Consider the following 4,871-nt stretch of genomic DNA (forward strand, 5'->3'; position numbering starts at 1 on the left):
CCTGCCAGGTGAGGCGAGGAAGGAGTTGCCTTTTCTGACATATTGGATGAGAATTTTGTTTTCCTAACCGGGTCATGGCTTTCTGACCTTAGGCAAGTCAACGCGTTTACACCGTGTCTCGACTCCCCGCTGCGCAATGGGCGTGCTATATCCCAACTGCCCCAGGAATGCCGAGCCGCGTAAAATACCATCAATGATTTTGAAAAGCTGACATATGATAGGAAAAAAAAGAAAACCTACTGGTGCGTTTGTTTCATTTCGTTACAGATACATGAATTCGGCAAATTCTGCCTGTGCTTTTTTGGGGATAAACTTCCTACCCCTTTGCAGGTCCCTCAGGTGCCTTTGCTGGTTTCTCAGCAGCTTCTGTCCACGTAGTTTCACCAATAAACTGGCCCTTTTGCATCCTTTTTTTATTTGCATCGTTTTTTTAACAGCCAAGGTAGGACAGAGCTCCTGCTGCTCTGCTAATGACACAGAGAAGAAGATCCACAAGGTGCTCCCTCTGCCTGTCTTAAATGTGACGGCGAAAGGTACAGTTTTCATGCACACCCTGACCGTGAGCCACCATAGCTAAATGTTTCACTGCCAAGCTCTGCTCGGGGCCACTTCTGAGGCTACGAGGGATTATTTCTCTGTCTTGAGCCCTCCGGGTGAAATAACACATGCAGGAGGCTCCGGGAGGTCCTTGATTTCCCCCAAAATTACATAATCAAGAGAAAAAGCAACATTTCCATTTTCCCTACTGCTGTTCCATGCTTTAATTTCAACAATAATGTCTGTGCTCAGCATTACAAATAAGGTTTAAACAAATAACAGAAAACAAGTCTTGGTTTTATATGTGATCCACCAACATATCCCAGAGTTGCTCTGGATTTTCTTGCCTTTACAAGGTACGGTGTTATAGATGCCACAGTAGTTAAAATACCCTAAATACAATTCATGCAGCACACTTCAGTCAATTATCTCCAAGGGCTTTTAGAAACACTTCTTAATTAAGCCTTCCCAATACAGAAACTCCATTATACATATCCCCTTAAAGGTTTCCAACCCGTTTCATAAACTTTAACTTAATGTAGCTTTAAATTAACTAGATGAAAATGTAAAGTCACCCTCCACTCTGGTGTGAAAGGAAGCATCTGGTTTAGTCTACATTAACATCACTCTAACATTTAATCTACGTTAACATCACTCTAAAGCTTTGATAAGGAAACAGCCGTTTCTTTCACCAGGGAGAACGTCAAGAGAAATGCAAGTAGCAGAATGTTACTGCCTAAAGGCGACTTTGGCCAAAGCAACGCAGTCAACACAACTGCATTTTTCTGTCTGAATGCAATATTTAATAACCCAGGGACGGGTGATGCTAATGGGACTGCTTCATCTCCCTGAGAAATTCCGCTAGTGCTCTCAAGAACTATTGGGGTTGGCTTTTTTTTCGTGAAGATTCAGGCCCCGCAAGAAATTTTATGACAGTTTTAATCACGGTCCCCTACAGGAGAAAAATCTTAGTGCTGCGGCTTTTGTTTTGGTAATCGAGCCGCAGGCAAAGGTCAAAGCAGTCAGGAGCTTTATTGAGGTTCAAACACTTTCACAACGAAAAGTGACACTGTGCTGGCAATTACAGGAGAAGCGAGAGCCAGAAAACATCCAGTTTTTCTTCCAGCTTGTTATTGGCCTAACACTATCGTAATTCTTACAGTAAACTTCTGCTGGTCATTAAAGCGGTCAGTGAGCCCAACAGATACTTGTTTAAACCCACTAGATCACGTAATGCAATTACCAGATGCCGATCTTCATCAGAAAGCAGCAGAATTGACTGAAAGACTTTGGGGAAATGGCTTTTTTTCTCCTCAAAAACTTAAGACCTTTCTCCAGAGTCAGTCCAGGCGTGCAGTTGACGTTATCTTCTGTATGAAGCAAAGGGGTTCGGAGCAGGTATATGGAGAGGCTACCAGTGATCTGTTGTCACTGGCTTAGCTTATCACTGTGATGGGACAGATTCCCAGATATAATTAGAAGTGGTCCTGTTAATGTAACAGTTTATCTCACAAAGCAAGGAGAACCTGCACAAAATGAGTCAGAGAGATGGGTAATAAACTCTGCATGATTATTTCTAAGAGTTTAACTGAAATCGCGGCTTGGGCGTGTACACAAGAGAAGGGATGTAACAAATGGGGAGTAGGATAGGATTTCAGCTGAGGATCATACCCACATACGCTTCCACACCAGAGCACATCTTTTAGCTTTTACAGTTTGTTATAATTGAAGTGCTCTGTTTTGTTTTCAAGCAAAAACAGCGCGTGATGGATAGAAGCTTTCTGGGTATGTTTTCTTTTTCTTTTGCATTTTCTTCCTGACATATTTTGGCAGAAAAGAGGAAAAAAAAATAAACAAAACACACAGACAAAAATTAATGCCTCCCATACTCCCATACCCCCCAAAAATGAAGAGCTGATCCTGTTTCCTCTCAACCCAATTAAAAACATATATTGGAGCAGATCCAGAATTCCTTACCCATATTGAGCAGTCTTGTCACCAAGGAAGCCCCAGCAGGGCAGCTCACCGGTGGGTTGCCTTTGGCTCCTGGACCTTCAGCAGAAGGGTGCCTGGTTAACGCTGACGCAGTCTCACCCCAGCGATTACCAGCTGTTAACGTCACAGGCTGAAAGTTGTTCGTTTGCTCTCTGTAGGCAAAGGAGTAGCAACACTAGTTGTTAGAAGGATGAGCAAGAAATGCTTGCAGATCCAAGAGTGCTGAGAGAGTCAAACCGACAGTCTTCACACCCAGCAACATGAGGGGGAAAAGCTCTTTTGTTACTTACCTGTTATTTATCAGTATAAACTCCCCCCTTCATATGGGGTGTAACATCTAACCAAAGCCCTGAGACCTCAGGAACACTTAACTTTTGGGACTTCTGGCAACACTGGGACACCACCACGTAACTAGATGACATGCCAAGTAATTAAATTAGCACAAGCAAATGATTCTCCAGACCTACAGGTTTTATTCACGGAACAGGGCCAGTTCTTTTTCAATGGGGCCAGTCCTTTTTCGGTGGTGCCCAGGGACAGGACAAGGGGTAACGGGCACAAACTTGACCGTGGGAAGTTCCATCTCAGGACGAGGAGGAACTTCTGTGCTGTGAGGGTGGCAGACCCTGGCACAGGCTGCCCAGAGAGGTGGGGGAGTCTCCGTCTCTGGAGACATCCCAACCCCGCCTGGAGGCGTCCCTGTGCCACCTGCTCTGGGTGACCCTGCTCTGGCCGGGGGTTGGACGAGGGGATCTCCAGAGGTCCCTTCCCACCCCAGCCACTCTGGGATTCTCCACTCAGCTGATGTGCAACACTGAAATAAAGGTCTGTGATGTTACCTGTAGTGGCAGGACAGCATTTAAGTTCCCTTTGCGTGGTAATATGTTGGGATAACAGTGAAGTTCCCATTCATAGATATGCTGACTACAGGGAGCACACCCCCTTTTCAGCCTGGCTTTCCAGACTGCGCCTCCAGAGAGAAGAAAACCACACCATTTCAATGGTATAGTGGACGGACTGAGACCAACTCCGTATCACATTATCATATATGTGCTTCTATGTCTTTGTGTTAATACATATACACATGCAGGTCCTGTCTAACCTTAGCCCAGAGCACCCTATCCAATGTCTGCAGGCATTTTCACAGTTGAGCCCGATCGAAAATGCTGGGGGAAGAAATACGGTCTGCAGGGAGCAGAAATCTATCAGCTGATCTAAAGATTTATTTTAGAAACTTGAGCTCTGCATGAGATTTATTTTCAAATAGAAAATCCTGCTCTGAACTTGTTGACCAGGAGTAAGTGCACATACCTGATTTTGCAGATTCCAACCTTGTTTCTTCGCTCCTTCATGTATCTACTGCAAAGCAAATGGAAGATGGTGTCAGAGGCTTCATTAAATAGCTCATTTGTTGCTTGTTTCCTCACTATGGGCAGCCAAACACTCCTATTAGCACATGGCTCTGCATTTTTCCCTCCCTCCCCCAACACACACCTGATTTTCCTTTCAGCGGCTGATGGCTACCGATGGAGCTGGCCAAGGCTTTGGAAAAAGGGGCTTTTTGCAGCTGCATCCCGTTTCTTTACCGAGCGACAAGCCCTCTACTGACTAACGTGGAGGAGACAGCAGTTACACATGGCATTTTTCTTCCTCGGTTACACATGCTTAAGCTCAGAGCAAACGAGGTTTGCCAGGAGAGCACCGAGGGCAGGTTTGGCTGTACGTAACGTACAGAGTATTGGTCCCAACACATATGGTGGAAAGGGGAGCTGACAGCCGGGCAGTAAAAGCCCGTCTTGATAGTGCTGAGCCCAGCTTCTGTCCAGTTTTCATGTTAACTTCCCCAGGAACGTTAATTTAGAGGAGCGAAGCGTAGATGAACACAGCAACGCGTTCTCTGGCTAGCACAGTATTTGTCCCCCACCTCTAATGTCTCAAATACTCCAGTTTTTAACTACAACACACCAATTCCTCGGGGGTGAACTGGAGAAATTCCTCTTGCGCTCAGTGAAACCCACAGCAGCATTTCAGCCCACCTGAGGCTCTGTTACACAAGAGTTTTTTGTTTCACTGGTTGGGGTTTTTTTACCATTAAATCATCTTTTTTATTAACATTCACAATCGCATTGTGTTGTTGGGTGCTGACGCAAAGCTGAAGAGCTGCTGCCCGTTCCTTTACTGGTCTTTTTTTCCTCCTTCTAGCTGCCGAGACGGAGGCAGCTGGCAGCAAACGAAGCCTTCATGACAAGTTAGCTGTTCTCTAACGCTACCTGCCTTCAGTCGTGAGGCTTCTTTATCATCAAGCCGCTGCTGGAAATCGCACGGGGCTACTTCAAGAT

General features: G+C 45.4%; 1 long non-coding RNA gene across 1 annotated transcript; it reads right to left on the reverse strand.

Moving 5' to 3' along the window:
• Positions 1-834: 834 nt before the first annotated feature.
• LOC141733462 (uncharacterized) lies at positions 835-3,889 on the reverse strand. Its single transcript, XR_012584301.1, has 3 exons — positions 3,844-3,889; positions 2,515-2,684; positions 835-2,063 (listed from the first exon to the last, which is right to left on the reverse strand). It is a non-coding gene; the product is annotated as an uncharacterized LOC141733462 (long non-coding RNA).
• Between the last annotated feature and the right edge of the window lie 982 nt (positions 3,890-4,871).

Source organism: Larus michahellis, chromosome 20 (assembly GCF_964199755.1).
Source record: "Larus michahellis chromosome 20, bLarMic1.1, whole genome shotgun sequence".
Lineage (NCBI taxonomy): Eukaryota > Metazoa > Chordata > Aves > Charadriiformes > Laridae > Larus > Larus michahellis.